The sequence below is a fragment of the Paramisgurnus dabryanus genome, chromosome 2 (assembly GCF_030506205.2).
Source record: "Paramisgurnus dabryanus chromosome 2, PD_genome_1.1, whole genome shotgun sequence".
NCBI classification, from domain to species: Eukaryota; Metazoa; Chordata; class Actinopteri; order Cypriniformes; family Cobitidae; genus Paramisgurnus; species Paramisgurnus dabryanus.
The window spans coordinates 18,079,939-18,107,641 of NC_133338.1; the positions used below are offsets into that span (position 1 = coordinate 18,079,939).

Genomic DNA, 27,703 nt, shown 5'->3' on the forward strand with positions numbered 1-27,703 from the left:
AGATGTTCATGTTCTTCAGCATCCTTGCAAGTCAATGTACAACCAACAGCCTATTATTGTTCTGCATTTAACGTTAAAGGTAAGCCTGTACGATCTCTCTCTGACACACACACCTGTTTATCAGGAGTAAATAGATAAAAAACAGACATTGTTAAATTTATAATTAACGAATTTGAATTAGCCTATCCTACAGCATAGCTGTATATGTAAACGAGTTATTGTCATTTTGCTATTGTGGTTCTCTAGCTGCTTAATCGCTAGCTTTTGGTGCATTACTTGTGGCATTTAAAATAACTACGTTATATGACCAAAAAGAACCAAAATGTTGATAAAATGTTGCGTTTGGACCGTTTTTGGGCTGAAAACCATCAACTCTATTTGCCAACACTGCCCCCCACCATTACGTAAAATTTGTGTTGTGCTAATATGTAAGGTATGCGTTTTTTTTGTTGTTGTTGTATTGTTCAGAGCTCTGTACGTTGCTCACTATAGCTGTCGTTTTTGTGGTTGTATTACAGAGATGTTTGTTTATAACACTTTAAAACTTAATGTACCAAACCTATGTATTTTCTAGCTGGGGGAATTATATGCATTCATGTGATCGCCCCCTCTGGTATTTTAGACGCCCCCCTCATCAGCGCTCGGCTGGTGCCGGCACTGCATGTCGCCGGCACTGCATGTCGCGGATGTCTGGATTGTCTTTATCCAGACAATGCTGGATAAAGTCATAATTTTTGTATCAATTTTTGGATCAAAATGTATTTTCGATGCTTCAACACATTCTAACTGACCCACTGATGTCACATGGACTACTTTGATGATGTTTTTATTACCTTTCTGGACATGGACAGTATAATGTACATACATATTTAATGGACGGTCAGAAAGCTCTTGATCTTAAACTGTGTTTCCGAAGGCATTAATGACATAATTTTCATTTTTGGGTGAACTATCGCTTTAAGTCTTTCACACATGCATTAGTGTTTATAAAACAGTTAGTTCCAATCCTTGATTCTGATATTCACGATAAAACAGGGCTAGGACCGCTACACCCAATGGTTCTATTTATCACTGCACCCTTAGCAACACCCTTAGCAACCACACGTATCAGTTTCAGAACGGTTTGTTGTTTTTATTTGAGCTTTCATGCATGTTACACATTGGAACTGTTGGACTTTAAGGTGTCCAAAGCATGTTCATCAATGGAGAAAGACACAAATATCTAAATTGAATATTTATTGATCAGATATGAAAAAGTTACAGCATGCTGGAGTGTCTCAAATCCTACAGCAGGATTCGAAAAAACTCCCAGCTCAGAACAAAAACATGAGTATTTATCGCCGTTCTTTCTTCAGAATTCTCCTCCCCCAGATGGCTGTTTTCCTTATCTGATTCCATCACCACATTCCTGTGGGGGTTGCATATCACACACACACACACACACACACACACACACACACACACAGACAAAGAAAAAACAAACTGTTCTCTGCTCATCCCTGAGAGCCATGCAGTCCGTCACTTTCTCCCCAATACTCCTCCACTTCACATATGGTTGACTTCACATAGCATGTTATAATGCTTTCTTAAAAACAAATCATTAATAAAACATTCATTTATTCATAAAAAACATAAGCTGTAAGATGAAAGTGATTATTATGTAAAACATATTTCAATATCATGACATCATTTCATTATTCTTAAAATTGGTTATATGAATAAGGCACATATTAACTTCTTTAGATAGATACCCATACAGAAATGTAATATATGTCAATATATGTAAATTACATATATAATATCAGTGCCCATGTATGTCTGCTGCATATATGAAAGTATATGCAAAATTCATATATGTAACATACATAGACATATATGAAAAATATATTTCAAAATATAGCAAAAATGGCCGTTTTCATGTAAGTGCCATATATTTTCCCATATATGGACATACATGTGAAATATATGCAAGACACATATATGTATACATGCATATATGTACTTATTTCCATAGTACATACTTTCACTTATATTAGGGATACAAATATGCTTCTTATATGATGCCACCATGTACTTTCACTTATATTAGGGATACAAATATGCTTCTTATATGATGCCACCATGTACTTTCACTTATATTAGGGATACAAATATGCTTCTTATATGATGCCACCATGTACTTTCACTTATATTAGGGATACAAATATGCTTCTTATATGATGACACCATGTACTTTCACTTATATTAGGGATACAAATATGCTTCTTATATGATGACACCATGTACCTTCACTTATATTAGGGATACAAATATGCTTCAAATATGATGACACCATGTACTTTCACTTATATTAGTGGCACAACTATGTTTTTTATACAGCCTGCACATATATGTGTACTCATTCTACAGAACACACAATTCCAAGTCTTTTCAAATACAAACTTTACTCCATTTTTTTCAGCACAGACTTGACAAGTACAAACAAGTACAAACTTTTACTTTTCAAGTAAAAACTTTAAATTCATTTACCATCAACTTCAGACTTTATTTTCTTTTTAAAGCCTTTTCAAAGTGCTCACTTTTTTCCCCTCAGTATTACTTTTTTAAACTTTTAGGCACATTTAAAACATTCCAAAACTCACTCGCTGAGGAAAAACACTAATTTTTAGTTAACATTTTTCCTGGACATTGTCAGTCTTAGCTCTGCCATCTTCCCATTCAGGTCTGTTCCAATCTGGCCAGCCGAAACGAGTGCTTTGACATAACTGCATCTGAGAAGGTACATTTTAAAGAAAAAGTTTTAGGTATAAAGTAGACAAAACACTGGTGGATAAACTTATCACAAAGATAAAAAAATCTTTATTGCCGTTTCTTCTAGTGCAAGTCAGTAAAATTAAGTGACAAAGTACGTGAATAGGCAAAGTAAGGCCACACTTAGTGCAAGCATGGCGGCCAGTTTTGCACCAATTTAATTTGCAGACGAGATAGGGTCATAGTGCCAAACACCACCCTCCATCAACTCTCATCGAAACTTTTTTTTTTACGCAGAATGTGAATTTGAACACATACATTGAAAATTCTTGAATGCAGCCCCATCTGTAGCCCCATGAATGATTGTCCATTTGTTGGCAGATATCTCCACGGGTGTGGTTCGAAAGCAGGCACTAAGCCAAAAGGGGTGACAGTAGCACAGCAGTTAAGGAACCTGGCTAGTATGCTAGCCTAGAATTTGTGAGTTTGAATCCTGGTCATCACCGTTGTGCCCTTGAGCAAGGCACTTAACCCCAAGTTGAACTTTGTAAATGTACAAACAGTTTATTAAGAAGTATGGCTGTCACTTTTTATTTGATATTCGAATATGCATTCAAACATGAGGTGAAATATCCACTATAAATAAACCATCCGGTTTTTAAAATGCCATGTGTAGCACATTTTTTACAGTTTAACACCTCGTAATAGGGAGGAAGCTGAGAGTGAGACCAACGGCAACTGTGCGCAAGACATGGAAGACGTGGCTCCGGCTTCTGCAGACTTTTTTTTGCTTTTTCTGTGGAATTTTTTTGGATAATTCTGCGGAATGATTTTAAATATTAAAAAAAAATGTATAAGAGAATTTAAGACGTAAATATTACAAAATTGCATCAAAAATAATTACTTTTTAAAGGCTTACAATGAAAATAACAACACCAAACCAAACAAGTGCTCTGAATTAAATTGGACCAACACGAACCAGATAGATAGAATTATAATTTGTATATAAAATTACATATATTATTGTTTTTAGTGTTATAGCAGAATAAAAAGCTTGTGTTAAACATTTGATTCTTACGGAGAAAATATACTCTCAAACTGGCGTAATAATCAATGATGTAACATGGCTGCAGCAGGCGTAGTTATATTACACACTGCCCGAAAAAAGTCCCCTTGGTTACTTTCAATGGCAGGGGACTATTTTCGGGCAGTGTGTAATATCATTGCACCTCCTGCAGCCATGTTAAATCAGCAAAGTCACTGATTATTATGCCAGAATGAGAGTATAGGTCTAACCATATTTGCCTAGAAAATAGCAACTTTTAATTTCCGTCGGTCTTAGTACACAATGTAATTACAGAGTCAAGTTTTAAATAGGAAAAATATTGAAAGTCTTTGGTTATTTCTTAGCACGATGCTAATGGTCTGATCAGATTCAATGGATTGGATTGAATCAAATATTTAACTCTAGGGGAGCTGGAAAATTAGCATATTTTCAAAAAAAGTGAAATGTCCCTTTAATACATTTTCGTTATGAAATAAGCATGTATGAAGAATGTAAACCAAGGCTTTGAACCGGTTCAAGGAACGAAAACCAGAAACTTTTGATGTTTTGCAAGGAACAGAAACGAAACCAGAAACTTTCCAAAAATACATGTTCCGGAACAGTACAGTTAATTGAAAATAATGGTAACCGGTTAATAACGTTATTTTTTCAGTTCTTTGACAAGATTTCTGTGCAATTTGACTCTGTGAAGTTCCTTCCGGTCGTCATTGACTCAGAGAAATGAGAAGCTTGCCACCAGCAGATAGCCTACTCAAGCCCAAGTCTCTAATGCTCAATCATAAGAGGTTAATATTGTAGGCTACCAAGTATCTCAAGATGTTTTTTTTTTTTTTTATACTAATTAGTGGTGTAAATGGATTCGGCGGAAAACTCAGCGGATGTAATGCGCTTGACAAGCAAACATATCCCGCGCTTGAGCGTGTTTGTGAGAAGTAATATCTTTGACAACAAGCACACATACATAGCCTATCCCACATGTTTGTGAGCCGTCAATGACAAGTACATTAACCCTGCGCGTGCTGTTTGCTTGATCGGTTTTAATGATAGAGTGCACAAACCCTTTGATATTTGAGAAAAAATTAAACTTACCGCTAAGTTAAGCAGATCTCATTTGACTCTGTTGTCTATGTGACGTGCGACAGTCAGCACATGATCATTTCAAATCCGTTTACAAGACAAATGCTGTTGTTGTTTAATATAAAGTTTACATTGCATTGTAAAAATCGAATGCATATTCGAATATCGAATAAAAAGTGACAGCCATTCGAATATTGAATAAAAAGTGACAGCCCTAATTGGAGTTGGGCCGGACACATTCAAATGCATGTGCGTCTGTGTGTACAGAATTTTTTTTATTTTAGTGCCTTTTTGTGGTTAAATTGTTTAAAATCACTTAAGTGTTAACATTTGCAAGCCTTTGAAACACTTGCAAATGATCAACTTTCGCCATATTTAAATTTGCATATTAATCCGCAAATCGCATGCGAGCCGAACTGTGGGTTGTGATCTGTACAGATCACTGACCAACTGCGATCCGTTACACCACTAATTAGTATTAAAAAAAAAAAAATAACATCTTGAGACTAGCTTGTCAAGCGCATTACATCCGCTGAGTTTTCCGCCGAAATCTGTGGGCGCGAAATCCATTTGGGCTTCCTGCTGTTTAAGTTATTGTCTGTACCTGTTCTGAATAGTTTTTTTTTTCATATAAGTTGTTATTTATAAGTTGATAACCTTCTGTTTCAAAAGTAAAAAAAAGTAATTCAGACAGTCCTGTTTATGACTGTCACTGTTAATAAATTTGTGAGTGAATCTCCATTATGGTGGGGTTTTTTTTTTGATGCGCGCGGGGGGCACCTAGATATTCGAATATATTCGGATACATTGCATGATATTAGATATCCGTATGAATTTGATTTTTCTCAAAAGTGACAGCCCTAACTCCAATCAAATATGATTATCCCTATGCCCTTCAAAGATCAGAACTCTTGATGTATAAAATACACTTGGCGAATAAAGCACTGAAAAACATCTTAATTTTCACTTTATGTGGAGCGACTGTTTATGCAGCATCTTCTTCCCGAAGCGCCGTTTGGAATTCGTCCTCCGTCTGTGTGTGCGCGCGTGTGTTTAAGTGCACTTAACAAATGTAGGCATGTCAGTTATGCCGCTTACATAATTTAGCCTTTTTAATGTTCGATGACAAAATAGAGACTTAACTTATTAGTCTACATAATTGTTCTTAAGTTTAATGTCCTAATGATCAGCCTACTTATTTTTATGTCCCACAGCTGACATGGAACGTTATTAACCGGTTCGGGATTTTTATTTTTTGTTCTAACCGGTTCAGGAACGTCAGCTTTAGGATTGAACCAAAAACCGGAAACGTTAAAATACTGTTTCTGTTCAGAATGAACCAATTGGGGAAAAAATCAGGTTCAAAGCCCTGATGTAAACTTTATATTAAACAACAACAGCATTTGTCTTGTAAACTGATTTAAAATGATCACGTGCTGACTTTCGCATGTCACATAGACGACAGAGTGAAGTAAGATCTGCTTAACTCAGCGGTAAGTTTTATTTCTCAAATATCAATGGTTTGTGTGCTCTATCATTAAAAACGGTCAAGCAAACAGCACGGGCAGGGTTAATGTATATGAACGCGCGCATACATAGGGTATGTATGTGTTAGGGCTAGGCAAAAAATGGATATTTCGATTAATAGTTTTTTTAAACGTGGTCGATTCAGAATCGATTCTCAAAGAGCAGAATCGATTTTTTTTTCATATATTTTTCTGCAAACCTTGAACGTAAGATTAACGTTCAACGATCAAATTACTAGTCTTCTTCACTAGATGTCACCCTCTTTTTTGCCTTGCGTGATGTTACCAAGGAGCCTGTCATTCTTTCATTCAGTGCTTAAAATGGCAGTTTTAGGTGCTTCATCGACGTTGATGCCACCTTCACATAAAAAGTAAGAGGTATGGAAGCATTTTAGTTTTCGCAAGCAAGACAACAACGATAGTGTTGTGGCTTTTAATTTCTTTTTATTAATTACCCACTTGTAAACTTCCCAGATAGCACACGTACGTCGCGGAGACGTCTGCTAAATATCGCTTCATCTTCTGTAGATCGGCTGCGAACATTGAAAAGTAAGACGTCTGCAATATCTCTGCAAGACGTCTTGGCGAAGTCTTGAAACATTCGAAATCTTTGCGAGCTGCATGCATCTTCTGGAGATCTTGAATCCGAGCAAACGCAGACGAATCAGCTGACCTCAATGCTCAACTCATTTCATTGTTTACACTTATTTCTTGTTTAATTGTATTGAACACAAACTAAAGATTAAAAAAAAACAGCTGCATATAATTTGCCAGTTTTTTAAGAGTTTGGCATTTAGTTTGCATTCATAAAATATTATTTTTTATATACCCTACCTCGTATCACGTGTAATATAGAAACCTAATATATGAAATCATACCCGTATGTATACTGTATGCGTTAGTCCAGTTTCACTTACATATTTTGCAGTAAGGACGAGAGGACTCCTGCATTTAAATTGCGTTTATGCTTTAAGTGCAGAATAAAACACATAAAGGTTCTCAAAGAAAGTACCGTGTGCACGAAAATAATCTCACTGGCAACATTTTAACAAATATACTGTAACCAATAATAGATAAGCAGTCTCTGCACCGTTCTCTAACAGATGTCTGTATAGATGAAGAAACCTTATACAATGTTGAAACACATTATACATGTATTAATTTAACCAGGTATTATCCAGCATCACAGCATGAATTGTTCTGACAAGTTTGTTTACCAAATTAAATTTATGAAACCTATGTGCTGAATGTTCTTTACATCCAGAGCCTCCTACCCAATATACTGCAAAGCTATGACATTTACCACCTGTTCATTTAATCACTACACAAGACCCAGAGCTGGTCATGACACTTTACATTTTAGACTTTGCATGTTCTACATAAAGAAGGAATTCTTTAAAAATGAATGAATTTATAATAAACCTAAAAATTAATGCATTAAAAAAACTGTGATGTAGTAAGTGCTGAAAGTACCATGTGACACTGTGCATATAATCACAAATATTGGAGACTGTTACACAAGACTTAGATGCGACTTTAATTACAATACAACATTCAGTACACCAGGGGATTTTAAACTGTGGGTCAGGAGGACCCACTTGTCGGTCACACAGTAGGTTAAGGTGTGTTGCACACCTTAATGATGCAACAACAGTTTGGCCAATTAATAATTAACAATGACAATGGTTTTGAAAGAATATACCATAAAATATTTGGTATTGCAAATAAACTTATTTACTTTTCAGTGGTTCTCAACGTTATTCCTCGAGGCCCACTGCCCTGCACATTTTGTATGTCTCCCTTATTTAACACACCTGATTCAAATCATCAGCTCATTAGAAGAGATCTCAATGAACTGAACTGAGTCTGTCAGATAAAAGAGACATACAAAATGTGCAGAGCAGTGGGCCTCGAGGAATAACGTTAAGAACCACTTCTTCACATTATGAAATATTATGAAAATAAAATGACTCCACTGAAAGAGAACAAATGTGTTTTACCCCATTAAAAAAAATGTATATTTAAAAATATTTTAGTGGGTCTAGAATAGATTATACTTGTCTAATAGGTTTTAAAATGAAAAGTTTGGAAACCCCAGCTTTACACAATACTAGTCTCAATTAAAGTTAATATTAAGTTGTAATATAACTGAAATAGCATTTGCAATTGACAGACATTAAATTAAACTGATGGCAGATGAGGTGTGGGGATGATGCTGGGCCAGAGTTGAATCTGTGCATCTTAGTAGATCAGGGTGCTTCATCCTTAAGAGCTGCATAAAAAAAGAGAAAGGATCTAAAAAGAAAAAAATATTTCTCTCAAATCAACATTGGACTATCAACCCCAAATTAATAATAATGCAATTACATGCAAACAAACCTGTCAACCGTCAATATATAACAGATACTACACACCTGTGTCCAATACATCAAGATTCTCACAACATTTTAGGGCTAGCTTAATACCACAGTTCTGGCTATTCTTCATATTCTGTGTGGTTGTTAATTTGCAACTGTGACAAAAATGAACTTTTCATTAACATTACCATTTGTTAACGCCAGGAGAAGTTTGTGCTCTTGTGCCAATTATGGCAGAAAACGGTTACTGGATAATTTAACATTCATGTTCATAAATATTATGTGCTGTAAAAATAGTTTAAAGTTTGTTTGCGGTTCATGTAAGGCTGTGAAAGGCTAGCCACCACCTTGTCTGCAATGTCAAATGACGCATCTCGTTGAGGTCGGTGTTGATGGATCTGTCCCAAGTTGAGAGGTCAGATACTCAACTTTGTTTACTGTTCCAGACTTCTTATGGGTTTGAGGTCAATAATATCAAACATCCAAGTTGTCTCGAACACAGCATTAGTTCACAGACTCCAGTTCAGTTCTATCTGTAACAAAAGAACGCAATGAGAACATTATCACATCAGACAAAGTATTTCTTTTTTTTTTTTTTTTTTTTTTTTATTGTATTTATTTCGAATTTATGCAAAAAGAACATCAAACAAAAAAAGATAAATTCAAGTATACAAATCACACAAAACATAAAACTATATTAAATGTCCTTTGCCTATTCGAAAAGGAGTGAGAAGAAGAAAATAACTTATTTAATCTCACCCCTTCTCCATAACTTAAAGCTTACAGTAAACGACCATCATTCCAAATATTCATGCATCTTGCTTCTTATACCTCAAAACAATGTAAAAAAAAGAAAAGAAAAAGCACATCAATTATATAAACCAAAAAGAAAAAAATATATATATATAAAAAAAATTATTCACACCCATCTTCATCCCTGTACCTTTTGAAGACCATATCTTTAAACCTAAACTTAAACTGATTTATGTTTGGGCATTGTTTTAATTCCTCGTCAAAACTATTCCATATCCTTCAACTATCAAACTATCATTTCATTTATATAAATTGCACCCAAAGAAAAACCAAAATATTAAAAACATGAAAGATCAAAATCTTCATTTAAACCCAAAGGACTAGCCTGGTAATACCATTCTCTGCTACTTTGCTTGAGCGGAAGTACGAAGTCTGACGTAGTCAGGCTTAACGGGGACATGGTCTTTAAATAAAACACCCAAAATGACTCTTTGTAAGAGTTTTCACTATCTCCACCACAGTAAGAATTCATTTCTTTCTCAATACTTAAACATTAAAGGTCACGTTTTTCCTGATCCCATATTTCAAACTTTAGGTAGTGTGTAATGTTGCTGTAATAGCATAAATAATACCTGTAAATGATAAAGCTCAAAGTTCACTGCCAGCCAGGCGATGTATTATCTTTAAGAGAATTCCCATTTCAATACAGCGAACGGCCGGTTTGGACTACAGCCCTTTACTTCCCGGTTGAATGACGTCAAAGCAAGTGTGTTTGACTAAACTCCGCTCTGGCTAAGCTAAGCTGCTGTCAAATCACAACACACTAAACCAGTGGTTTTCAATTTGTCCTAGGGGACCCACAGCTCTGCATATTTTGTTTGTCTCCCTTAACTGACACACCCAGTTTTGTTCATGGATCTGTCCCTTAATGCGCTGATCATCTGAATCAGGTGTGTTAGATAAGGGAGACATGCAAAATGTGCAGGGCAGTGGGTCCCCTAGGACAGTGGTTCTCAACTCCAGTCCTCGGGACCCGCTGCTCTGCATATTGTGCATGTCTCCCTTATTTAACACACCTGATTCAGATCATCAGCTCGTTAGGATAGATTCCATGAACTGAACTGAGTCTGTCAGATAAAAGAGACATACAAAATGTGTAGAGCAGTGGGTCCCGAGGACTGGAGTTGAGAACCACTGCCCTAGGACAAGATTGAAAACCACTGCACTAAACAAGCTACACAATCAGAACGCGTTACGTATTTCTGAAGGAGGGACTTCATAGGACAAAGAAGACACCAGCCTGTTTTTAGGACAGTGAAAGCACTATATAGATAAGTAGATTGTGTGAAAAATACCGCATGTGAAACATGAACACATGTTATATTGCGCACTGTAAACACAACCAAAGCCTCAAAAACACAGGAAAAACGGGACCTTTAAAGTTGTTCAGTATTATGGTTGTAATCAATAAAATGACAGGCAATTTTATTTAAAGATCATATCCCCTTTGGGTTTAAATGCAGATTTTAATCGTTCATGCCATGAAGGCAATAACACCCAAACATCTGTCCTTGTATTGTTTGATTAGAAAAACAGGTCTAAGCACCTAAAGCTGGGAGAGCATGGTGAGGGTTCTGATTTTTGTGTATATCCAATTTGAATGACTGACTGTACACACTGTGTATAACAACTCTTTGTGTTTGATTTGTGTGACCTGAGGCGCATTATCTTGTATCCAAAATAGCTGCATTGGTTTATAGTTCATGCAGCAACAACCAGTTGTCATAAATGAAAAATAAAATAATGTATTTTTATCCAATTCATCCGAGAAATCATTTGGTAATTAAAATAATGTACCTTAAAAAAAACTTTCATTTGTAAGACTGCATTAATTACTTTATGTGGGAAGAGACTCATAGGTGGAGGCAGAAGTTTGGTCTACACTTTCCATAGCTGGTGCACAGGGATTGTGGTAGGCTAGTGACACAATTTAAGAAGACTGGTTCAAAATCTGCTTTACAACCAGAGGTTGAATTAAACTTTCTTATTGGCTGTCATTTTGACAGATAATGCTGTAACAAATCTGTCATAATCAATTAGGACTAAAATATCAACAAAAAACTTAGAAAATGAACAAAACCAACTATCTGAATCAGTTTGAACTCTAACCTTGAGGTCTGGATAGACAAAGTGAGTGTTTATCTGTGTAAAAGTTGAAGACTGATGCAGTTGTCATTAAGGCTGATTTAGTCAGACCTACCCCAATGCCTCTACACAGTAGGCTATGCGCCACTTTTCATTTACACGTTTGCGTCGTTGTTCGCATCGATGTGCATTTACACATGCAGAACGCTAGTAGCCAATGTCCATAGGCATTTACCAATGTAAAATACAATATCAAGGCAAAAGCTGAAAAAAAAAAGCGGCAGAAAAAACCCTTGTTGGGGGCCAATCACACCAAATGCTTTTTAAAGATGTGGAAACGCAAGGTGCACCTTGATTTGGTCACTTTATAAAAAGTAGTGCAGCTTTTTATATTGCAGGGCAACCACCGAGGCTGCTGTCCTGTCAATCAAATGTTGAAGCGTGAGCGCTCTTTTGCTGTTAACTGTCATATAAGCAGAAACTTTAAAAAGAGGATGCTTGCACTGACTTTGAACGAAGGTGAGAGGTGCATAAACACACAGGAGACAGTAAGTGACTGAAGTATGGTTGTTTCAAATAACTGTAAACATCGGTCCCTACAACGAAAGGCCCGCCTCTCCCCATATTCAATTGGACAAAGGAAAGACACAAATGACGTCGGGTGCTTTTCCGCTCTTAGCGCTCCTTAAAAAATGCATGTTGCAGGAGAGGGCAAAAGGCATTCAGTGCACATAAACCGCGCACATAACGCTCAATGCTGCAGTTAAAAAAGATTTACCTCATAGTAAAGACCACTGGATCTGCAGCGTAATGATGGTCTTCAGAAGGCCTCTCATGGTGGTCTTGATTCAGAGGTTTGAGAAGACTACCAAGCACCAGAGCCAGCTAACAGGTGGACCAAACATCAAGCCAGAATTCTGCATGAGTCAGGTAAGCAGAATAAAAGACACTGTAAATAAACAATAATAAAAGATGGTCATTAATGACTTTCATATTCATGTTAATGCTTTGAAAATTATCTTATTTCTTTCAGAATCTTTTGATAATATTGCCAAATGCAACAAATGGAAAAAAGCATGCTTTATGACAACCTCAGCAGCAGAACCCATGACTTTCTCCTGGGTAGACGAGAAAAAAAAGTTTGGTATCAACACCCATCTAACAATTAAGGTAAAAGATAAAGTTTTATGATCCCTGCATTCAGGTTAGAGTATGGGGTAAGTTGACCGTTCTAGGGGTGTTTCTGAAATGCAAGGTTGCATCCTATGGAGGCTGCGTCCATTAGACCTGTCCTTCTGAGATTTCGAGGTTAGAAAAAAGCCAGAATGAGATGGCTTAGTTTGAAGTCCAAGGCAACGTCATGGTTTCCGCCCCAGTGGTCATGGCATGAAAACTTTAAAGAGAGAAGTTGAAAATTAGCAATGCATCACCAAAAAAAATCCAATACTGTACAGTGAATAAAAGTCATGTATCAACTGTCTTTACAACATGGACAGTTGAACATTTTGTAATAAAAAATAAAAAAAAGAGAAAACAAGCAGATTGAGATGTTCCTCGACGATGCTTGATGACGTGGCAGCCGAGACTTTTTTTTATTAAACAAATATTCATGTACAAACAATAAGGCAATAATAATAGTTGTTAACATTAAACAACAATACACATACACATATTAATTAATATTTAATTAAATGCAAAATAATAATAATAAAATAATAATAATAATAATAATAATAATAAGGGGCTAGGGTTTTTCTTCTAAATCATATTCACATATGATGGACAAAAGACTAGTTGCATTTTTCTTCTTAATCGCTTTAAGGGCTTTTATAAATGAAACAAATTCAGCAGGAAATGCATAAAACGTGGCTGCCGAGACATGCAGACTTCTAGGACGGAGCATTTTTCAAAAAAAAAAAAAAAAAAAAAAAAAAAAAGGACGGAGCATTATTTATTTTTATTTTATATATGTATAATGTACCCCCTGACTGAACTTGTATTTCTTATTATTTAAAAAAAATATATTAAAAATAATTTTAAAAGGACGCAGCTGTGCGGTTGAGAAACGACCGGAAACGACTTATATGTCGCAAGGCCATCACGTGACCACAATATTTACCAGAAGACCGTTATTTGCTCGATTACCCTCAACTTTTTTGTCGCAAATAACATCATTAATAACCTGTAAATAATCAAGTTTGTACACATTACGTTCCTCTTCACTTTGTAATAGTATGTTTTTGGTTTAATAGTCGGCTTTTAGTTAGTTTTTCTGTCAGTTTGATCGTCAAAATCTTGGTAAGTAACTGTTATAGCTTGTCATTCCTGGGTTTTAATTGTTAGAAATACGAATTAAAGAACAGATATAACTAATATAACTGAGACAATTAATAAATACAATTTTCGAACCACTCCAATAGAACAACGTTAACGGTTTTGAGTGGTTTAAGGTCTGACTGACAGTAACGTTATCCGTATAAGGGCCATTTTAACGTAACGTTACAGGGCGGGAAAGGTTTGAGACATTTAATAACTCTATTAAACTGGCTGGTTTATCCCCACCAATGCGTAACATATAAAGTTAACGTCACAACGTGGCTTCGGGACTTCGCAGCGGCCTGAATAGCATTGTATTGCTAAACGTTAATAAGCTTTTAATCGCGTATAGAACGCGATAATTAAGACGATAATTCTGTACGTTAGGTCGACTAACTTACATGCATGCATAACATATTTTCTGTTTAAATGGTTAACTTACCTTGACACTGAAACTCCGTCACTGAAGCACTGTTGCTTCACTCGTTGGAACATCCTACTAGTTTAAGGAGTTAAAAATCGAGTTGGAAAAGAACAAAAACTCGTTCTGTGATCGTTCGACACGACACCCAGAAGCTGCAAAAACCGATTGAGGTTACACTCTACTCATGAATGCAACGTTGAGTGCAGGCAGCCCACACATCTTTCAGATGTGTTCGACTTCATGCTGATCTACGCGCAAACCGATCGTGACATCAAGTACCGCGAGTTCAAACCTTTTCCGGGGCTTTCCCAAAACTCTCGCGGTACTTTGTTGTCATACCACGTGCTGTCTGCGCATCTCGGTGTTAAATCAAACACACCTGAATGTATTTGTTGGCTGCACTCCCTTGCGCTCAGTGATGTAGGTGTAACGAAATAAATGTATTAAATTGATATTATATAAATAAATATTGTTATAAAAATCTTTATACAATGATTAGCTGTCATTAATAAATTAATCTTTGATTTGAAAAATCAGTATACGTAAATTTCCCTCTCAAGTTATGAAATGCCTAAATAAGATCAAAATGGTGAAAATACAACAATGTATATTTGACCAATTTAGCATTTATTAACTTTTGCCTTTTTGAATTGACTTCAGAAAGTTATCTACAGCCACACATCCACTGTATACCAAGTTATGATGATCAATTATGAGAATGCAAAAGGATTGATAGATCAGTAAACAAACAACAAAAAGGTAATGTCTTAATAGATTTCTGCTTTTGTTACTTATTCATGTATTTGAATTACATAATTCAAAATCAAACGTTAATAATTATAGGGTTTCAACTTGTTGCAGCTTTACAAAAAATGTAGAATTTGTAGGAGCATGGACAACTGAGTAACAAAGTCATATTATGCAGATGGGTGCTCATGGTGGCCTCCGAATAAATACATGGACAGGCTGCTAAAGAGGGTCAGGATGATGGAGATGCAAGAGTCAAAGACAGCACAGACCAAACACCAGGCCAGAATTCTGCATGAGTCAGGTAAGCAGAATCAGTTACACTGTATAAAATCATTTATTAATAGACAGTACAATTAATAACACATTATTTTTCATAGCTGTAAAAAACAAAAGAATGAAACCGTACCTGCATTTTAGTTTCCAGCCTTTTTCACAAAGTTGCCGACAACTGGAAGAATGTCCCAAATTGCTGAAAAAAAAAATTCAGTAAGTCCTTATAAAAGAGACAGTTTAAAAAGTAAAACGGCTTCATTTAACTTCAAAAATACCCCTAAATCCTTAAAGAACACGCCCTAATTTTGGGAATTTAGCTTATTCACCGTATCCCCCAGAGTTAGATAAGTCCATACATACCTTTCTCATCCCTGTGCGTGCTGTAACTTTGTCTGATGCAGCCCCCGCTAGCTTAGCTTAGCACAAAGACTGAAAGTGAATGGCTCCAGCTAGCATACTGCTTCCAAACATGACAAAATAACGCAAACATTTTCCTATTTATGTGTTGTGATTTGTATAGTCAAATTCACTACCAGTCTTTTGTTCTAAGCTAAGCTAGCAGGGGCTGCGTCAGACAGAGTTACAGCACGCACGGATATGAGAATGGTATGTATGGACTTATCTAACTCTGGGGGATACTGCGAATAAGCTAAATTCCAAAAATGTGGGTGTGTTCCTTTAAAAATCAGCACCCCTAGTTAATCTGGATGCTAAAACCTAAGGCAGGTCCAAGCCTAGGATTTAGTGTGTTTATTTGTAAATGTAAAAAATGCAGCTAACCATTCCCAGATCCAGTGGGCAGGTTAAAGAGTATTTTTTTAATATGAGACAGAAAACAGAAACACATTTTTAATGGCATTTAAAGACAACATACCACTTCATAAAACTAAATTTTCTGTTTAATCCATAGATTGAGTAATTTTCACTCTAGAGACCCTGGGGTGACCACCAAGGACGAATGCAAAGTAAGTGACCTACAAAACAAAAAACATTAATATTTTACGACTGTTTCGAGATAAGTACTCTGCATATCTATAGCAATATGCAGATTCTTGAGTAAAATTTCTCTCAGACAATATAGACTCAGATGGCTTCATGGTTGACCATACTGTATTTGTAGTTTAACAATTTCTATCATGTTTAAGTTCTCACACAAAAATTGCTAGTCTAAGAATTCTACAAGAAACCTTGTTCCCCACAAAGGCTTGATGGGTTGTGCAACTTACCTGCTTCAATTTACAGCTCCAGTGAGTGTCTCTAAGGTAGATCCTAATGCAGATGGATGGAATGTTGATCCGCCTAACATGCAAGGTAAAAGAGCATTTGATAGCATAGTGGATAAACAAATAGCTTTTTTCATTTTCACAGCATTTTCAAAAACCACATAACACTTGCTATTACATTGATATATATTACATGACCATGTCTAACTCTGATCCATACAAAACAGATTTTCTGTACTGAGAAATTTGGATGACCATCAAGTTTTCAAAAATCTGACCTCAATTTTAGTAACCATTTAAGGATTGTTTTTCTTTTAGTTTATTTAAATAATACCCTAAAGTCCTCCGTTCATCTTCGGAAACACAGTTTAAGATATTTTAGATGTAGTCCGAGAGCTTGCTGACCCTCCATTAAAACTGTATGTACGATATACTGTTCATGTCCAGTTAGGTAATAAAAACATCATCAAAGTAGTTCATGTGACATCAGTGGGTCAGTTACAATTTGTTGAAGCATCAAAAATACATTTAGGTCCAAAAATTATAACTTTATTCGGCATTGTCTTCTCTTTCGGGTCTGTTGTGAACCGTGTGCATGACACTGCTGCTGTACGACGCTGCTGGCGTGTTATCTGGTGCACCCAAGCTTTTTTTTTCCGTTTACAGTCTGAGGGAGACGCTGTAAACAAAACAATCTTTGCAAACATGTCTGAGGATAACACGTCAGCAGCGCCACTGTGCACGCGCATTCGCAACAGACCCGGAAGAAAAGACAATGCTGAATAAATCGTTATTTTTGGACCAAAATGTATTAATGATGCTTCAACAAATTCTAACTGACCACTGATGTCACATGGACTACTTTGATGATGTTTTAATTAACTTTCTGGAAATGAGACAGTATACAGCACATACATTTTTTGGAGGGTCAGAAAGCTCTCGGACTAAATCTAAAACATCTTAAACTGTGTTCCGAAGATGAACGGAGGTCTTACAAGTTTGGAACAACATGAGGGTGAGTCATTAATTACATTTTCATTTTTGGGTGAACTATCCCTTTAAATGGAAAACACCACCGCTTTCCAAAATGTTACTATGTTTTTACTTTAGACGAATTTATACTTACCCATCTTTTTGCAAAGCGTGCACTTAATCTTTGTACAGCGCGTTGTGAATGTGTTAGCATTTAGCCTAGCCCCATTCATTCCTTAGGATCCAAACAGGGATGAATTTAGAAGCCACCCAACCCGTTTTCCCTATTTAAAGACTGTTACATAAGTAGTTACACGAGTAAGTATGGTGGCACAAAATAAAATGTGGCAATTTTTTAAGCGGATAAAAATGAGAACTATATTGTATGGCAAAAGAGCACTAAGTTTGCAGCACTTCGACCTCGGCGCACAGTAACATCATCACTCCTGATTACTCCACCTCTCGCTCAAACTCAAAAGAGGGGCAGTAGTCAGGAGTGATGATGTTACTGCGCGCCGAGGAATGAATGGGGCTAGGCTAAATGCTAACACATTCACGACGCGCTGTACAAATATTAAGTGCATGCATTGATGAAAGATAGGGATGTATTAATTTATCTAAGTTGAGGTAAGAACATAGTAAAATTTTTAAAAACTGTGGTGTTTTCCTTTAAAAGCAGCACTCCTATTTATTTTGAGTGCTAAAAATATTTGCCACAGACAGTTTAAGGCCTTATGCTGCATTCACACCGCCAACAACCTAGTCACTGTGTGTCAGCCATTTCTTTTAATGAGTTTATCAGAAGGCGTTCCCAATTCTGGTTGTCCTAGTAAAAACTACAAACAAATGAGTAACAATCCTCTCAGTAAATGACAAAAGAGTGATGACATGAACTTCACTGCTTCACTCTCATTGGTAGTTTCTCCCAAAAGTCCTTCATCAAGTTGAACTTTACTCAAAGTTGTGGCATAGCTGGACATGCCCACTTCCTGTTGTCAATGGTCACAGTTGCTCATGTTGCTTAATGGGGCAAAGCTTTCATTGGAATTAACGAGATTGTGTTTGCTAGTCGCTGGTGGTGTACAAGCAGCATTAGTGTGTGTGTCTTTAAAAATATATCAAATGCAAATTACCTGATCTAACATTCCCAGCTACGGAGGGCATCCTTTATTCAGTCCCTAATGCAGATGGTTGGAGTGTTGATCCACCTAACATGAGGGGTAAAAGAGTGTTTGTTAGCATAATGAGAAAGAAAACAGAAACACATTATTAGTGGCATTTAAACACATTAACACTTGTTTATACTACATTTTCTGTTCAATCCATAGAGCACTCGTTTTGAGTCCTGAAACCCTGGGGTGACCACCGTGAACAAATACAGAGTAAGTTACCTAAAAAACACAATAATAATATTTATTTATAAAAAGTTCTTATAAAAAAGCATCATCATTTACTCAGATGAAGTGTTACCTTACCAACATGTTCAAGGAAGGTGCAGGTCTGATGATCCATCCAACATTGTACCAGTAAAATTATCTGAAACAGACAAATGCAGTTATAAGAATTTTACCTAAACTACACACCTATTTGATTCTTAAGTTTAAATAAATCAAAATAATGCATTTAATAGTAAAGCATTTTAAAAGCTACACTCCTAATTCATTTATCTTTGCTATTGCAGCTGCAAAAAGGCAGTCTTGACGGTACTAGGATGAATGCAAATAAAGACTAACCACCTGACTTCAGAGGTCCAGTCTCTTGTGGGAAGCAGGTGTTTGTTACCCCAAATACGGATGAAGAGTGACGAAGAGGATGATGATTTTTTTCTCAAACATCTGCTGAAGATCTTGACAGGCGGGAGACAAAATTAACAGACTGAGGGTTTATACAAAGAATCTTACTCAGCCAATATTAAAGATAAGATATTTTTACAAAATGTTCTTTTCATTGTTTAGGATGATTTTATGTAGAAAACAGTACATCACAAAAAAGACTTTAGCTGTGTTTTCACAGGCAGAGCCTTACACACACACTAACCACAATTATAAACGCAACACTAACACAGAATTAGACAGATTTGTGAATAATATTTGAGAGAAATAGGCCTTTTGGGGACATAGAAAATATTTAAGTTCAGCTCATGAAATGAAAAATGGGGGCAAAAACAAATATTAAAAAGTGCAATACAAATATCAACCATAATACTGATGGTTTTAATCAAGTAAGCCACTATATCTTTCTAGAATCTTACACAAGACTCGTGTAACTCGTGTACTCGTGTTACATGAACGATCAAAATAAATTAACGTCAGACAGGTGGGAGAAATATCAATATTAAAGCATGAAAAACTGTTATCAACCCAATTTCAAGGTATTATTGAAATGATCCCACACCAAACAGTTTATTATTTAAATGCATTATTACTACATACCTTAAGCAAATGTTCCACGCCTTTCTTCTTCATGGCATTGCGAGGTCAAGCGGATGTTGTTATGTAGAATCACGACCTTGACGTAAAGACGCACATCCGTAATTTATTTAACAATGACAACACTTTCGGGTAATTTTATCTTCTAGATCCTAATTAAAGCTATATAGAAAGAACAGCCTTTCACAATTATTTCCTGGTAATTTTTTGAAATGTTTTATTTTAGAATGGAGATTAATAAAGCAGACGCGGAAAGGTTTTGATTATTTTAAATATGTTATGTTTATATGTTGTTGTTTTCGCATACTGTCATGTAAAAAATATCTTTAAAGATAAATGAATGAAAGTTTTCATTGTTTAATTTGAATAAATGTGTTTTATAAAATCAATAACTGCTTTAAGATCAATTGAAAATGGTGTTTTAATTACTTAATATCGATGACACAGCATGTATGTGTAGATGTGTGTAGAAATAATTTGCTGTAGTTTAGGGCAATTCAATTTGTTAATGAGGGATCTTGTAATCTTACAAACATCTGGGAAAGAGCGGCTTATCGTCTTTCTAAGCTCTTCTAAAGATCTGGGAAAGAGCGGCTCGGCATCTTTTAAAGCTCTTCTAAACATCTGGAAAAGAGCGGCTCCGCATCTTTTAAAGCTCTTCTAAAGATCTATGAAAGAGCGGCTTGCCGTTCTAACATCTTGTAAAGATCTGGGAAACGGCGGCTCGCCATCGTTCTAAATAACATACATCTTGTAAAGATCTGCTGGGTGTCTTGCAAACAGCTGGGTCGGACGTCTCGGCGACGCCTTCCAGATGAGCAAACGCCCTATATAATACGTCTTCCAGACGAAAAAGAAGACATCGCGCAGACATCTCCGCGACGTACGTGTGCTATCTGGGTTATGTTCACTGTTGTTTTTTATTAATATAGTATTTGTATTAAATCTATATTCATTGAGTTGAATCGAGAATAAAAACAGACCCGAAAACTGGAATCGAAAATTGAATCGAAATCGAATCGATTTGATAGCTTGTGAATCGAAATTGAATCGATCTGGAACATCTGAATCGATACCCAGCCCTAGTATGTGTGCTTTTTGTCAGTGAAGATTACTTTTTAGAAACACGCTCAAGCGCGGGATATGTGTGCTTGATTCTTCTCAAAAGTGAAAGCCCTAATAAGAAGATCCTTTATAAAGACAGTATATTATGCGTATACAGACAGGAGCCATCTTAGAAAACAGTCTCGATAAGTCGAGCAATGAATGTCGTGCTATATACATTTGACACCCCTATAATCGCTCCCACTCTGAAGTGTTGCTAAACTCAATGGAAAAGCTAACCAAGCCAAAGTAAAGTGAGCTGACTCAACCTTACCTGTAGGGTACTATGCAATGGAAAAGTGCCATTAGGGTGCAAAACCCCTTTAACCATAAAACAGGGTCAAAATGACGTGCTGTCTCTGATATATTATATATAACTGCAATATAAAAACTTAAGATTTACATTACCATAACATCTTCACTCTGAAAAGTCGCTCAGTTTCTTCTAACTCAGTCAAGTCTTTTAGAGATTCCAGATGTGCTTCAACAGTAAACACTTTTAAATCTAGATTAAAAACACATCTGTTTAACTCTGCATTTACTGAATGAGCACTGTGCTGCTTCACACTGACTGCACCTTTAACTCAAGTCACTTTTACTCCTGTTTTATTCTTTTTGACATTTTAAACTGTTTTATTAAAATCACATTTATTTTCTTTAATTGTTATTTTAAATTCTCATGTAACTTTGTCTTTATTGTGATCTTATCGTGTAAATCTTATTTTTACAATTTCTTTTTCTTTTTTATATATTGTTTTCTCATTTCTGTGTAAAGCACTTTGAATGACCTCTGTGTATGAAATGTGCTATACAAATAAACTTGCCTTGCCTTGCCTTGCCTAGAGAGAGTGATAGAGGTAATGTGATTATTAGCTACTGAATACACTACAGTTTATACATATAGGGGTGGTTTCCCGGACAGGGATTAGACTAGTCCTAGACTTAAACACTTTTAAGAGCTCTCCAAACTGAAAATAACTTGCACTGACATATCTTAAAATACATCAGTGCCCTTTGTTTTACCTCAAAATGCACACAGGTAATGTTTTTAGTAAGGCATGTTTGTTAAAACTAGGTATATTTCCTAATTAAACTAAGGCCTAGTCCTGGATTAAGCTAATCCTGGTCCGGGAAACCGCCCCTTAGTACATTACTTAATTACTTGCCATTTACCTTTCATTCTGTACCTTGACTGGATAATCCATCCATTCGCTGACCTTTAATAAAAAATACAAAGATAAACTTAATAATTAACACCTGTCACCGGTATCAACTGGCAGAAATTCACTCTTACCATACAGCATGTGAAAGAACTCAGAAAATCACTCTGATGGGCCTACAAAAAGAGAAATAATAAAAGGGAAAAACACTGTGATTAGGCAAGGTTTAAGCAAAACATTAGTTGTAATTTTGGTGAGGTAGTATTGACTCCAGCCATGTAAAGCTATAAGTGCTTGGCCTGCTTGCAATGTCTGCTTAAACACAAACATAACCCTCTCACTAAAATAAAAGTATAACTCTTACATAAAGATAAATATAAGGGATGTCAAAATGCATTAGATATGAACATTTTAAATATATTAATAAAGCACACCACCTGTTGCCGGAAAGCTGCTTTTATATATATAATTTACATGCAGATGTAACAGTTACATTACAATGTCTGTGAAAATTTCTGTACACGTTATTTTTCTAGAATTATTTCTCAAGTGACTGTTAGGCAACATAAATGTATTGCCTTTTTTAAACAAATCGTATTTTGTAAATTATGAATTAACTGCATAAATAAGTGCCTTATTAATCATTGTTCCTTTAAGTACATGCTTCATAAGGTTAACCAGAATAATATAAACTGAAAGATTCTGAACAGTTTTGTGCATTGTGCAATAACATTAAATTAAGACATAACGTTACTTACAAAAACACCCAAGAAAAATTAAGCATCAAACCATAGTAAACTGCAAGCTACACGATTACTACGACAAAAACTTGCAAACCTCCCTAACAGTAATGACTAATTAGGCTGTAACAAACTAGACAACAAGAAACCTATGCAAAATATATTAAATATTTAAAACTTACTTCTAAAACCCCGCTGTGCTGTTGTCATCTTCTCAGTCCTGTCAGATTTTCCCGGTCATTTTTGTTCTTCTGCGCTTTTGGCCTGAGTGGCGGTTGGCAACTGAAGGGTAATTAGCGCCTTCTAATGGACTGGGTGTAGCGCATTCAATAGGCAGTGGAGGACATTTTTATTATATGCTATGTTCTTTAACTTGAAGAAAATTGGGCCAACGTACCATATCAATTAATAAGCATTTAGATTTTTTTGTTAAAGAGCACCAATTATGCTAATAAATTGGCACGTTAGCACGTTATTGCAATATCCCATAGTACATACATGTTATTAAAACTTGAACTAATGCATTGTGAGTCTTATAAATTGCTTACATACCTCACCGATTTCCCACTGTCTGGAAAACGCTTGGTTTAGTTCCTGTCTCCGCCTCCCAAAATGTCTAGTGTAATCGGATTGGTCAGATGACTACTCAACTGTTATTGGTCAGCTGGGTTCGGCGTGTGTTTGAAAGGTTACGCCCCTGACTACGCGTGGGTTGACACAGATTCTGACTGAGAGTCACAGCCTCAGAGGCAACGTAAACAAGCGCTATATTTCTCTATAAACGATGGTGTCTGTACTGCCTTACCACTTCGAGCTCGATCCAGAGAGTTCAGAAGGCCGTTACGATATAAACGATCTCCGTCAATGAATGCGATTGGATTTAACTTTTTTAGGTGTCCTTAGCTCTGCCAGAATGCTAAACGAAGACGAAAATGTGTTGCAAAGACATCCAAAAGGTAATTATAACGTACTACATAACTATATGGAAACACCAAATGTAGCACATAGAAAGTATTTGTTGAAATGATTATAAAACGATTTCACTTGGTAATTTCTACATTATTTTACTCTAGTAAAATTTATTATAAAAGACTGCTTACATACTATTTTACTGTGCAAACTATATGGAAACACCAAATGTAGCACAAAGAAAGTATTAATTGAAATGAATGTTAGTTCTACATTATTTTACTATGGTAAACTTTATTATGAAAGACTGTGCTATGTTTTTACTTACTAGGTTTTAAGGAGATTGCAACAGGTTCCAGGGCCTCTTACCTGCGTGATTCATCATCCAGGTTTTGCACAAATTGTCTAAATCCCTACACACAGAACATTTATTGTACCGACTATAAGCCTTTGAGGTGCAGGACTAGAATAAGTTTTATTACATTTTTAAACCAATAACACTAAAGTATCATTATAGTAACAAAGTACCCAAAAGAACAAAAGTTGTAACTTTAAAGAAAATATAGTAGTCAGTCAAAAGTTTTTTATTTATTACAAATATATATTTAAATGTTAAACAATATACAAATAAACATACTTTAGTAACCATATTGTGCTCTTCTTTCAAAAATTGTTCAATTCACTTCTTACAGCTATCTATTCAGATAAATGGCATATCAAAGCTTTGTCAGCTGATGCTATCTAAGATGACACTTTAGGGTTATCATCCTGTCGTGTGTTGTTCTCCAGATACGCTTGGAGCTTCCCGATCGGAATGTTGGCTTCCGACGACCCCTGCACTGAAGATGGCATGCAATCACGTCCTCCTTTGAAGGTCTCTCAAACTGTGATGCCAGGTCCATTGGAATCGGGGTTTCCTTCAGCTTATCTTCAAATACCTCAGCAAACACAAGCCTGATCACATCATCCACATAACTGTAGAAATATTGCAGTCAATAAATCTTTTGTCTTGATCATTTATTTCCCTGCTTCATACATTAAGTTTTTAATTATGAATGTATTTGAAATAAAACATTACTGCTTACAGTATGTCACTTTTGTGTTTTGGGAACATAGCCTTGTACTTTCCCTCTCATGCTTTTGTTACGGCTTGGTGACATTGTAATGGATGGCTGCAATATAAATAAGCAATACATTTATTTTAAAAGTAAATACTACCGTACTTTATTTAACACAGTTACTAAAATACTTAAATACCTGCACAGCATTCCAATAAATGGGAAAGTCACATTTTTTGCTGCAAATCTGAAATCTCAGGCTACGGACGGCAAAGGCATCCACTGATGATGGTGATGGAAACATTATGAAACGATGCTACTGCGTGGGTTCCTATGATTATGCAGAGAAAAAAACTTTGTCATCATCAGTTATACATTTAAGACTGGTAGTGGTTTCACTAGCTAAATACATCATATGTGTTACATACCTTTGCTCCTCATATGCCAGTCTAACTCCTTGTACTGTGTGTTATGATGTTGCATGTTTGCATACAGTGTTAGTTAGAAGGATGTGTCCAGCTGCGAATCTAGGATATAGACAAATAAAACAAACATGTATTCAGTCAAAAAGACATATTATAACAATAGAGTACAACGATTATAAATCGTTAGACTATTCATTAAAACGTTAATGTATTACATGGCCCAACATTAGCAACACACATTACGTGTTTACTTCGTTTCAAAATCTAAGAAAGCTTCAAGTAAATACAACAGTAAAATACATATAACGTTAAACAAATCATCTGTACTTAGAGTTTCTTGACTTGAGTTTGATCATGAGAACAAACTTTACCGGTAACAGTTTAGCTGGAACAGCTTAGCAAGTTTGTAAACACGTCTAAATAAACATCGATAAAAACGATAGTCTGCATAATTCAACATACACGTGTGTAAATATGGTACGTTGTTTATGAAATACATTATTACAACACAACACAATTAGCTTGCAAGCTTAGCTCTACACATAGATATATATCTGAGCTCTACACATAATGTTAAGCTCTGGTTACCGGTAACGTAACTTACAGTAAAGGCAAATAATAAACATGAATACTTACAGCCTGTGATCCAGAAGTGCACGGTAATCCAACTTTCAGGAGGAGACGTCGCGCAGCTTCGGTTCATGAGAAGCAGTTATTGTGAAAACTCCGTGAAGAACTTCTGACTGGATTTTTCCGGAACCGTATTAAACATGATGTCCTCTGTGTAAGTCCATAAAGTGCTATTTTGCCCTTGCATCTAAAGAGACAGCGTCTACTCGAGAGATTTAATCGCTTAAACAATGAAACAAGAGTTTGCAAACAGAGTCAAAGCAGGGACTCCCAACCTCCGCCATTTTAGCTCTCTTCTGACTCAGCGCTCTCCACCCCCGTCTTTGAGGGCGTACCCAAGCAAAGCAGAGAGGGCTGAACTATGATAATGTTGGTCTTATCTACGTCACCAATCCCAGGAAGTAAACTGTTGCCTACAATCCGAGTGTTTTTTGTAGTCCTCGAACGTTAGAGACGATAACTCGCGTCATCGTTTTCTTTGAGGTATGTACTTTTTGAATATCGTTAGCATGTACTAATACAAACTTACACACAAAAGGATGTTTAAAAACGTGTATCTCATAATAGGTGCTCTTTAAGTAAACTTAAACACATATTGGTTGAACTTAATTTTTCATGTTTTCACAACCATTAATAAAGTCTAATTGACATAAAATAGTAATTTTTCCTCAACATCACAACTTAACTTTTTGAGTTTACTAGACTTCATTGCTTGCTTTGACAAGAAGTTCTAGACGGAACCAGATTTTTTAATGAAATCAACACAACTGCAAAATTGAAACTCTCAGCATTTATTTTTTGCTTGCAAAGATATGAAAACATCACAAGAAAAACCCTCACATATATTCAGCTCACACAAGCACGTGCAAACTTCTTTATGCACAGACCCATTCTTAGAGAATAGTGCAAATAACTCATGTCAGATATTTTCATGTCATGAACAACTGACAAAGAATTCACTGGTGTGTTTAACAACTTCAAATAAAACAGTCTTCTATTCCCAATCAAATGTCACACATGACAAGGAAAGAGAAGCAGGACAAGGTAACAAGAACACAGTCTGTTATTCTAGAATTTTTTTAAACAATGTTAAAATATACAGCTCACAGAAACACGTGCGAACTTCTCTATACACTAGGGCTGCACGATAAATCGCATGTGATTGTCACGTGCATCTCGTCAGTAATGCTGGTTCCTTGATTAGAAGTAAATCACCATCAGCTGTTTTCAGATGGAGCTACATTTACTACACAGAGCCGTAGTTCACTGACAATTGGGGCAATTTGGCCCAGCTTCTGTGTAGTAAATGTAGCTCCATCTGAAAACAGCTTATGGCGATTTACTACTAATCAAGGAACCAGCATTACTGACGAGATGCGTGACAATCACATGCGATTTATCGTGCAGCCCTACTATGCACAGAACCAGTTTACTCTCCTTGTCATTACAACTATAAAAATTCACTGTAAGCTGTGTTTAACAACTTCAAATAAAACCGTCTTCAATTCCCAATCAAACGTCAAACATGACAGGGAAAGAGGAAGCAGGACAAGGTAACAACAACACAGTGTGTTTGAAAAAATTTCAAGAATGCCAATGTTACACTTAAAACAGT

At 36.0% G+C, this 27,703-nt stretch overlaps 4 long non-coding RNA genes across 11 annotated transcripts in view; 1 reads left to right on the forward strand and 3 right to left on the reverse strand.

The window, feature by feature from the left end:
• LOC135764758 (uncharacterized) overlaps positions 1-26,631 on the reverse strand; it is a 305,168-nt gene extending 278,537 nt beyond the window's left edge. The window contains exons 1-2 of the long non-coding RNA XR_012335136.1: positions 26,095-26,631; positions 25,462-25,560 (exon numbers count right to left, since the gene is read on the reverse strand). This is a non-coding gene — a long non-coding RNA (uncharacterized lncRNA). The remainder of the gene's footprint in view (positions 1-25,461; positions 25,561-26,094) is intronic.
• LOC135764784 (uncharacterized) lies at positions 2,638-23,319 on the reverse strand. Of its 2 annotated transcripts, XR_010540275.1 has the most exons (6): positions 23,249-23,319; positions 22,461-22,502; positions 22,340-22,383; positions 21,575-21,626; positions 3,070-3,164; positions 2,638-2,771 (listed from the first exon to the last, which is right to left on the reverse strand). It is a non-coding gene; the product is annotated as an uncharacterized lncRNA (long non-coding RNA). The 2 variants fall into 2 exon arrangements; XR_010540274.1 differs by lacking the exon at positions 3,070-3,164.
• Positions 7,939-20,969, reverse strand: LOC135764783 (uncharacterized). 6 transcript variants are annotated; one of them, XR_010540272.2, is made up of 12 exons: positions 20,066-20,969; positions 19,370-19,479; positions 19,109-19,169; positions 18,942-19,024; positions 18,767-18,841; positions 16,665-16,737; positions 16,313-16,412; positions 15,572-15,634; positions 14,434-15,453; positions 12,767-13,068; positions 12,454-12,592; positions 7,939-9,310 (listed from the first exon to the last, which is right to left on the reverse strand). It is a non-coding gene; the product is annotated as an uncharacterized lncRNA (long non-coding RNA). The 6 variants fall into 6 exon arrangements; XR_010540270.2 differs by having other exon boundaries at positions 12,454-12,624; XR_010540271.2 differs by having other exon boundaries at positions 7,939-8,715; positions 9,125-9,310; positions 12,454-13,068.
• Positions 13,800-19,453, forward strand: LOC135764785 (uncharacterized). 2 transcript variants are annotated; one of them, XR_012335133.1, is made up of 6 exons: positions 13,800-13,973; positions 15,076-15,466; positions 16,349-16,403; positions 16,681-16,749; positions 18,962-19,015; positions 19,315-19,453. It is a non-coding gene; the product is annotated as an uncharacterized lncRNA (long non-coding RNA). The 2 variants fall into 2 exon arrangements; XR_012335132.1 differs by lacking the exon at positions 13,800-13,973 and adding an exon at positions 13,995-14,190.
• Positions 26,632-27,703: the final 1,072 nt, after the last annotated feature.